The sequence below is a fragment of the Equus caballus genome, chromosome 1 (genome assembly GCF_041296265.1).
Source record: "Equus caballus isolate H_3958 breed thoroughbred chromosome 1, TB-T2T, whole genome shotgun sequence".
In the NCBI taxonomy this organism is placed as follows: domain Eukaryota; kingdom Metazoa; phylum Chordata; class Mammalia; order Perissodactyla; family Equidae; genus Equus; species Equus caballus.
The window spans coordinates 113,618,351-113,628,909 of NC_091684.1; the positions used below are offsets into that span (position 1 = coordinate 113,618,351).

The window sequence follows — 10,559 nt, forward strand, 5'->3', positions numbered from 1 at the left end:
AATCTCTTTATGGCATTCTCTTAATTATCAACTGTTCCGGGTTGAATGTGTCCTTCTAAATATATATGTTGAAGTCCTAGTGCCCAATACCCCAGAATAGGACCATATTTGGGGATAGGGTCTTCACAGAGGCAGTTAAGTTGAGTTCATCAAGATGGACCCTAAGGCAACATGACTGGTGTCGCTATACAAAGGGGACGTTTGGACACAGAGATACATGTAGAGGGAAGAAGATATGAAGAGACACAGGGAGAAGATGTCTCCTTATGACCAGGGAGAGAGACCTGGAACAGATTCTCCCTCACAGTCCATGGAAGGAACCAAAGCTGCCAACCTTGAAGTTGGGCTTCCAGTGTCCAAAGCTGTGAGACAATAAATTTTTGTTCTTTAAGCCACCCAGTCTGTGGAACTTTGTTACAGAGCCCTAGAAAACTAATACACAAACCAATTTAAACCATCTCAGTAACTTTAAATATCCCCTACAATCAATAGTTCAAAAACTTACAAAATCAACTTAAATGGTTTAAAATTATTGTTCAAGTGTTACATGTAATGGGGAGTAAACAGAACTAATGCTTATTACACATCTCCTATGTCTTGGGCAGGATTTGGGGGACTTTGTATATTTTTGTTCATTTTACATGTATAAACCATGCTTTCAATAATAAAATTTTATCTAATTCAATAGAAGCATATTTTGTGCAGTAAGAACATTTACAGTAAACATGAGTAATTTAAATGAGTACCAATTAAGGGGATTGTACCTTGCTTAGCATATTTCATTAAATTACATATCATAGAAGGTAGAATCTTCTCTACATTCTGAACAGTAGTACTTTTTGAATTCTTCTCCATCGTTTCTCCCACATTTTTGGTATATAATATAATTGATGGTTGAAAACTTTATAGTAGGTTTTGTCAAGGACCCAATTGCGAACAGAGATTATAAATAAGCACAGTCAGTCAAGAAGGTTTATCAGGTAGGCACTCTGTATAAAGTTCTAGAAGGAGAAGGGAAAGATGCACAGGCTGCACCGCCTATCTCTGGGTAGCCAGGTGTGTAATCGGTGAAAAGGGCCATAAGCAAGTCAAGAAAGCAAGTTAAAATTACCCTTACAAACAATGTCTCATCAGTCCAAAAGAAAAGGCACTCAAGATAGAGGACCACAGATCCCAGATGCTCCAATTTACACCTGCTGTCTAAGCTTAATTGTTAGGAGTGCTATCTTACACTCACCAAAATGTCCAAATTTGATTGAAAAAGTCTGCAGTCACTCTATCTCAGGGTTTCCCAACCTCAGCACTGATAAAATTTTAAGCTGGATAACTCTTTGTTATGGAGTTGATCTGTGCATTGCAGGATGTTTGGCAATATCTCTGGCCTCTACTCACTAAATGTCATTAGCAATGCCCTCACCCAGTTAGGACCATCAAAAATGACACCAGACAGTACCAAATATCCCCTGGGGGGTAAAAAAAACCACCAGTTGAGAACCACTATTCTAGCCCAAGATTACATAGAGGTTAGGAGAGGGTATGTACAGGACTGAAGATTAAACCGTGAAAAACTATCTTGTGAAGGTTAGATTTCAACATCTATAGCTAAGGAAGCTGAATTGGTTGAAGAAAGAGGAGGACATTCTGTCTGGAAAAGAACACATTGAAAGTCAGAAGTACAAGAGAAAGGAGTAAGCAGGAATAAAGATTGGGACATTAAACAAGTTAACCAACCTGTTTGCCAAGCTACAGCTATATCTATCTATCCCTCAAGAATGTTTAAAAAAAGCTAAGTTGTTAAAATGCCTTAATTTGTGGAGGTCTACAGCCCTTGCCATAGTGCACCAGAATTAGCCTGTTTACGTTACTTAGCTTTTTTAATATAGAGAGGCATAGGGTGTCAGCCCACCTCAATCTTTTCCTGAAAGAAGAAGAACAGTTGAGAGCATGATAACAATAATAATAGCAGCTGCTGTTTATTTCATACCTCCTTTATCCCAGACCTTTTGCGGACATTATCTGGTTTAATCCCCTCAAGACCCTGGCAAGAGCAGTATTAACTTCCCTGGGTCTCAGTTTCCTAAACCGCAGAGAGTGAAGGTAGGTGGTGTCATGCATCTATCAAGTATCAAGGCCATGACTTGAATCCAGGTCGGGCTGCGCCCAGCCCATGTCTGTTCTCCTTGCCCCACAGCAATGGGTGGCAAGACAGCAAGCAGAGGAACTTCCAGGTGAAAAGAGAACACAACCAACTTAAGAAGATAGGAAAAAATGATCATTCATACAGAGACTCTGAAAAAATGAGGTGGGAGGGAAGGCTTGCTCTTCTTTTCTTCAAATTAACCTTTAATTATTGCGCGTGTCCTTATCTATCAAAATGAAGTGATCTTTATCTGTTTTTTTTCATTTAGTTGTTAGGCAATCCTTTCAGATTAGGAGTTTCTAGACTAGTTGATGTTTAATAGAAGTGTAACAATATCATTCTGAATACTGGCTGTGGTGAAATCCCTCAAAATGAAGACTTAAACTCTAAATTTTTGTTTAAGACTCTCCCAAGTAAGGATATTCAATATCCAGAGGCAGGCTCTCTTCCCATCTCATTTCATTCTTAGATCTTCACTTAGTAAATTTAGCTCACACTTGCGGCTGGAAGGAAGTTATCTGGTTACAGGGAGATCTCCATGAAGACATGAGGAGTATCAGTTATTACCATCACTTGCTTTTCTTTGCCTTTATCTCACTCAGCCAACTGGGGAAAGACAAAGTCCTCACAGCTCCAAGCTTGTGGAAAAGAACCTTCATTTAAATGTAGTCAAGTGATTTGTACTAAGCAAAATTATGAGTACTTCTACAGAGAGAGGTAGGATGTAGCTGGGCCAGAAAGTACACTTTGCCTGTCCACATTGGACCAGCATGGCGTCTTACATCTGCTGTTTCATTGTATTAACCCCAAAACCCAGAGGTAGGAGATGTTTTATAACCTCATTACTCAGGTGAAGAAAAGGAAGATCTAGAGAAATTAAGCAACTTGCCCGAGGCCACATGGCTGGGAAGTACTGTAGTCACAGCTCAAACTCAAGTCTGCTTCATCTCAGAGCCTGTATTCTTTCAACTAACACAAGCAATTCAAGGGAAATTTAGCTATTTAGCTTTGGAAAATGAAAAGAACACGTTCCCAGCCTACCTCAGAGAAGATAAGGTGAACCCTAGGTCAAAGGAGAGGGACCAAGTCTTTCAGGTTCCCAGAATGCAGCTCTCATTGGCACCCTGCAGTGCACTAAATGACACCCCCTCCTAGGAGAGTAGTAGTTGAACATTACCTTGTTGTCTGAAAGACTTAATGACTCCCCGTTTCCAACCCTCAGAATGTAAACATTGTGCTAGACTGTGGCTTTCAATCATCATTTCCAGCATAGATGATATTGCAAAAAGTTCAAGCAGAAGCACATAAGTTCGCTGGGACCTGAGCACAGGCTTTTTCTCTTGCTCATGCTCCTGTGTGGGCCATCTGCCAGGACCCTCAGAAGAGGGGACATCCAGCTCTCCCCAACTGGGCACAATCTTATTCCTGGATGGACCACTTGTCCGTGTGCACTGCAGTTTCATGGAAGGATCCAGGAGAGCAAGTGCTGAAGGCGCAAAGAGGCTGGAGGGTTTCACAGGCCGCCCTCTTGCCCCTCATTCCTCGGCTCATCTCCTACTCCAGGAAGAGTTTGCAATAGGAAGGGAAATCCACTGGGTCTGTTTCTACAGAAAAATATGAGTGTGAGGGAGTACAGGATCATGTGAGGGGAGCTCATAAACTCCCAAATGTGTGCAGGCCTCTATGTCTTGCTTCAACAAATACTTATCTACTGTCACCTGAGTGGCAGGTGCCCTTCTAAGTACTGGGGATACAGTTGTAAGCAAAACAAAGTGCCTCCATGTAGCTTATATACTTATAGGGGAAAGAGAAGACCCAGGAGCAGATATAGGAAGTCAGAGGATGATGAGAGAGGGAGAGATGCAATGTTCTACAGTGTATTCATACAAGATCCTTACAAGGAGGTGACATGAGAGCAGATAACCAAATAAAGCACACGAAGGGGCCACAAAGATATCTGAGGAAAAGGATGTTCTAGAGAGAGGGAACCACAGGTATAAATCCCCAGAAGGAGGCCAGTGTGGTAGAAGGATGGAGGAGAGAACAGAGTATTCAACAGACGAATAAACCACTGGGAGATCCACTTCATTAATTTTAACTGCTTTATAGTATTCCTTGTAGGAATAAACCATATTCATTAATACTTCTGTTGACATACGTTAAGGTGTTTCCAGTTATCCATATCAAATCATAAGTTATGATGCATGTGGTAACGTTTTCTCTAATGTATGTATAAGGAACTGGAATTGCTGACCATAGCGAATGAGCATCTTCAGCTTTGCTACATATTGTCAAATGATTCTCCAAAGGGATTGTTCTCATTTACAGCTCCTACAACAGTATATGAAAACTCCCTTTTCCTAACATTTTCTCCAGCGTTTGGTGTTAGCAGATTCTTCGTTTCTAAAAAATTTCTACCCATCTGATGAGTTTGAAACAATCTATCTTTGTCATTTTAATCTGTATTTCCTTGATTACAAAATAAGATGGAGAGGTGCATTTTTTTCAAAGGTTTCTTGTTGATTCAGCTTTCCACTTTCATGACTGACCTTTCATATCCTTTGCTCATTTTTCTATGGTCTATTTATCTCTGATTAACTTGTAGGACGTTTTAATATATTCTTGATATAAATTATAAGAATTAAAAGATATTATCTTGGAATGTAGGGCTTTAGAAAATATTTTTGGGTATCTGTAAACAGAAAGAAGAGTTTTCATTTAATTTAATCAAATTCATTAATCTTTTTAAGATTTGTACTTTCCATATTTAAAAACTTGTATCCTCTTGTGATGTCATAAATACGTTCTCTTCCATTTTTGTCTAAGAATTTTAAAGCTTTGCTTCCTGATTTTACTATTTTCAGTGTATTTTTGCGTATATGTAAGATATCTATATCTATTTTCTTTCACGTGGAAAGCCATTCTTTCTCCATTGGTGTGTGAGACCACCTTTTATCCACTCCCCATGTCTATGTGGGTCTGTTTCTGGGATCTTTATTCTACTACCTGTGTACCACCAGCACACTATTTTGAATATGATAGCTTTAAAATAATTCCATCTCTAAATGGGTGTGTGCTGCTTCTTGACTTTTTCTCTTCAAAATCACCTGAGCTATTTTGGGCCCTGACTCCTGAAGAAGCATGAAATAGTTCCATATGAACTGACTAGCTTTGTGAAAAAAAAAACCCTGTTGAAGTTTTAATGAAAATTTTAGATTAGTTTTAGGATAATTGATCTCTTTAGGAAAATAAATCTTCTTGCCTATGAAATATATCTCCATTTATTTGTCTTTTTTGTATCCCTTCAATAATATTGTACAATAGATTCTACACAGGTCATCTACGTCTTTGCTTAGATTTATTTCTACATACCTAGTGGGTATTAGACATGCAGACCTTTAAAGATTACATTTTTTGATTGGTTATTGCTGATATTTAGGGACACAATTAATTACATTCATTAATATTTGTATACTGACCCTGTATCTGTCAAATTTCTGAAATTCTTCTACATTTTCTATCAAAAAACTTATACTGTCTGTAATCATGACAATTTTTCATTCCAATAATTATGGTTCATATTTCTTTTTTTTGTATAGTGTGCTGTCTAGGACCTAGATATGGTAATAAAGGACTTCATTGTCTTATTCCTCACTTTGAAGGTAATATTCCCAATATTTTAGCATCACACATGACTTTTGCTTTAAATGTTGGTAGATATTTTATCAAATTAAGAAATTTCCTTTTGTTCCGAAAAAGTTCAAAAAATTCTGATACACTTGTGGAAATTTAATTGCTATTCCTGGACTGGTATCCGGCATGATGAATGTGGTCCATTCTCCATCAATAGAATGATAAATAGTAACAATATAAATGTCTACGTGTTCATAGTGTTTATAGAGAATATACTTGCTGGTTGCTCTTCTGTGGGCTAACATTTGAGATTTAGTGGTGGAGCAATGTAGCATTTTCTATAAAACAGTCTTTTTGGGTTTAAAATAGTCTCTTTTGAGTAGCATCACTAGTGTTTAGCTTTAGATCCCTAGAGTGATGGAACTCTCTCTTTTCTCACAAAAGTAAAGTTATGTTGAGAGCTCAAAATGTAGAAAATTAAATATTAGAAAATTCTTACAAAAAGTCAAGAAATTAGCAGACTATACTAAGTTCCATTTCAAATTTCTTATTCTAACAGCATTTCAGAAATGACTTGGGGTTTCAAATGCCTGTTGAGGTGACATTCACATTTCCAGATTAATTTACTTTAAATGAGTATATTTTTCAATAACTTTGTTGATTGGTCCAAGAATGTTTACAAGTCTCTGTCTGTTTGGGTTTTATCACTAATCACACCCACTTCTCTAAGGGTAAAAAAATGATATGTTTTTAACTAGATATAACTGAAATTGAAAAATGACATAATAATTAAAAACCTTTCAGAAATACAACATAAACTATTTGAAGGAGAGAGAGATCGAATTATTGGAAATATACCAGGGTAATCCACAGCTTCACAGAAAGAACTAAGGAAACAACATACCTTCAAGGGTCTCTAGGATTAGAATCAGATACAAGATACTCTTTTCTCTCTCTCTCTATCATCTCTTCCGTTCATCCATCATATTTCTCATCTCTGCTTCTCTCACTGAGCCTTTTTCCAGTAGTAGAGAACATGGACACTCTGCATAATGTTTGAAAGGTCCCTAAGACCACCCTCAGGTTCAATAATTCACTAGCAAGATTCACAGTTCTGAGAAAAGCCATTATACTCACAGTTAGAGTTTATCACAGATAAAAGAAATGGATTAAATTCAGCAAAAGGAAGAGGCACGTAGGGCAGGGTCCAAGACATACAAGGCATGTAGCTTCCAGTTGTCCTTTCCAGTGGAATCCTGCGGACAGCACGGATTACTCTCAGTGACAATGTGTGGCAACATGCACAGAATACTGCCAACCAGGGACGCTCACCCAAGATTCGTTGTCCAGAGTTTTTATTATGAGTTGGCTATGTAGACAGGCTGATCACCCACATGAATAGCCTTATTCTCCAGCCCCTCTAGAGCTGGTACCACATGGCCCAAGGCCTTCCACCAAAAATTATGTCGTTAGCATAGACTATCTGACCTGGCTCAAGAGCCCTAGGTAAACAAAGACATAGACATTCTTATTGGGCAGGACATTCCAAGGATTTACCGATTATCTCCCTGGGGCTGGGGGCAAAGGACCAAACCTTTCTTTGGGCAAAGTTAATCCTTTACTGCACATCCTGAGTCATGGAGTCACATCTTTATCAACCTGGGAAGGAAGAATTATATTCCCTGCTGCTTGTAGTAGAACAAATCCCAGGGGAGAATTCTGATAGGCCCATCTTGGGCCACATGCCCACCTTCGTACCAACCACTGTGATCCAGGGAATGAGGAACGTGATCCACCCAATCTGTGCCAAGGGTTCAGCTTCTAAATCAGAGAACTGGAGCAGCTATGAGAAAGATTTCATGTTTGTCAATGAAAAGAACCACAACAATTACTACAACAATAACCTTAGACGTTAAAAAGGAAAAAAGGCCATAGAGTATTATCTTGCTTTTCTTCTTTTGGATTAAGTTCTATTTGCTGAATCTGGATATGAGTAGATTTAAGACAAGTAGGTTTTCTCTTAAAATGACTGACTGTGTGTATGATACCAGAAACATCCAGTAATTTTTTCATATTTTTGTTATCAGTAGGAGAAAATATAAGTCAAAACAGCCAAGTGAGTGAGATTTTTATTTGTCGATGATTTTTGCCACTTGACTATAACTCAGCCTGTTTTCAAAATTTTTGTTTTGCATACTATGAGTCCTGCTTGAGATATCATTACTTGTGGTGAGAACCAAAATTCCAGTTTTATTATTATAACTCAAAAACATTATGAGTTTTAAGACAACAGGAAATTATTAGAAATCTGGATTTAGAAGAAATGTTATCACAAACATCCTTTCATAGCAATCATTTAAATTGTCACACTGTGGTTTAATTGCATACTTATTAATGCTTTTATAGAGAATAAATCTTAGCATGGAAAAAGTTGGAGACTGGAAGGTTATATCAAACTGAAAATAAAAATATCTTTAAAAGCATTCTCTTAAGCTCATTTCCTGTAGACAAGACAACCCCAGATAGTCTTTGAAGAGATTACCCAATTAAACTCTGGTAATAGAGGTTCTTCAGATTGTTTTTTTAAATATTCCTGACTTGAAAAAAATGCCCTAGATTTAATAGGGTATCATAGGACATAGGTCTGTGGCACCTGTGATTTTAGCTAAGTTCACTGAGAAACTAGATGCAAAGTCAATGCTAGTACACAAATCAAACCTCCTATCAGGGCAATGCACTTGGCATACTGCAGACTGAAAAATAATAACGATAATTATTATAATGATAAGTCATCTAGCCTCACAACAATCTAATTTTTATATGTTTGTTTTACAAATGTGAGACATGCCTGTCAAAGAACAGGACGTCCATGGCCCCAGGGCCACCGTAACAGGTGACAATGCAGAGATTTGAACTCCAGGCTCACTCCAGAGCTGTAGGCTTGATCAGGTAACCTGAGGAAGACAAAGCCACCTCCTGAAATCATTATCAGTCCCAGGTTGTCCCTCAACACTGGTGTTGACCTGCACAGTCTCGTGTCAATGTTTTCAGCAGTGGAACTGACTTCTTTGATCACCCATCTCCCACGATTGTCCGTGGTTTCCTAACTTCATGCCTCTAAGCACGTGGAAAGTGGCGCTGTGGGGAAGGTGGCGAGGAAGAAGGAAGGAAAATCACTGCAGCTGGATGGGATAATATAATCTCATCCAACTGTTCTTTAAGGCTCAGTTCTAATCTTATCATCTCCCCAAGCCTTCTGGATTGTCTCAAAGTACAAGCTCTTGACCACCTTGCCAAAGACCTGCCAGGTTCTGGTTGGCAGACAGCTGGGATCCCTCCATCCATGACTCCCTAGTGCCTGCGAATGCTAAACCTCACATACCCCCAGACTGGACAGCCCCTGTCAGGCTGGCCATAATGCAAGAAACAAACATCGTCTATGGCCACACTTTAATTTAGACCTCGTTAGTAGTGAAGACGTTTCTGATAACAATTTTTTAAACCATCTAGTTATTTGTACAATTTCAAGAAGTTGTATGTTTATTTTTCTTAGCTGCTTAAGTTCAATTGTTGCTATTTATCTTGAAGTAAGACTAAATATTTTAAAATTTGGAATGACAAGCTGATATGGCCCAAATTCTTTTGCCTCGCCAAAGTCTAATTTTTTATAAGGATACAGTTTGCAAATTTATTTTGGAAAGGCCAGTTGCCTCAGAAAGTCATTCTCAAGCTGAGTGAATTTATCAAACCTATATTATTTTTAGCCTGTCTAATCCTTTTTCCAATTCCTTGATGGTCATAATGTATAAAAAACAGAAAAAATAAGCGGGCTCAAAACATGCCAAAAATAAAAACTTACGATTTCGAGCCTTTATAGATTGTCTCTCTCCTCATTGGTGTTTTGAAAAAGTTTTAATCTGAGAAAGAAAAATAATTCTATCACCAGTGATAATTTGAGTTCATGCAAGGACTTTTATATAAAGTGCTCAAATAATTTTTCATTTAGGCTCAAGATAAGCAAGTAAAACAAATAGATGATAATAATAACAGTAGCATGGTTCTCAAACACTCACTATGCGTCAGGCACTTGACACATATCCTCGCATTTAATCCCCACAGAAAGGCAATTTTTATCATCTACTTACAAATAAAGGAACTGAGATTCAGAGAGATGGAGTAACTGGTTAAAATTATACAGAGATGCTCAGGATTTGAGCCCAGGTTGTGTGTCTCTAACCTTAAGTACTGTGTTGAGGCGATTATGCCAAAAGGGCTTCTGATCTTGACTGCGGAGGGCAGCCTGGAGCAAAGCTCCAGGTTCCCTCTCCACCTGACCTCACACCACCAAAGGCTAAGGGTCACCAGACTGTCGCCCAGCTAGTTCACGACCAGCCAGGATGGGATGAGAGATGCGTTGCTGTTCATGCAAATCTTTCTTTCAATACTAGATACATCTGTGATAGCAGCAAACTGTCCTTATTATTTCATTTTAGGTAGTTAGAATTAGAACTTCTTTTTCAAGACATGAATTGAACAGGAAACGTTGTATCTTAAGGCCAAAATGGATTCATTCCTAACAAAGATTACGCCACTCATCCATATCCAACTTAACGTTTTCTTAATTCGGTCTACACAGAATCACAGAATTTGGAGTTTTGAAAAAGAGCTATTAGGTTCATTCTGTTGATTCCGGTAGAAGTGATCCAATTGATTAAGAATTTACTATCCCCTTCAGAACATGTTTTTCCACTAGATTTAAATTGGTTTATTTTTATCGTGATATGTA

The 10,559-nt window shown here is 38.2% G+C and overlaps 1 long non-coding RNA gene across 1 annotated transcript in view; it reads right to left on the reverse strand.

Moving 5' to 3' along the window:
* The window catches only part of LOC111775353 (uncharacterized), a 39,874-nt gene extending 30,187 nt beyond the window's left edge, over positions 1-9,687 (reverse strand). Inside the window, exons 1-3 of the long non-coding RNA XR_011424839.1 lie at positions 9,633-9,687; positions 7,524-7,616; positions 6,911-7,029 (exon numbers count right to left, since the gene is read on the reverse strand). This is a non-coding gene — a long non-coding RNA (uncharacterized lncRNA). The remainder of the gene's footprint in view (positions 1-6,910; positions 7,030-7,523; positions 7,617-9,632) is intronic.
* Between the last annotated feature and the right edge of the window lie 872 nt (positions 9,688-10,559).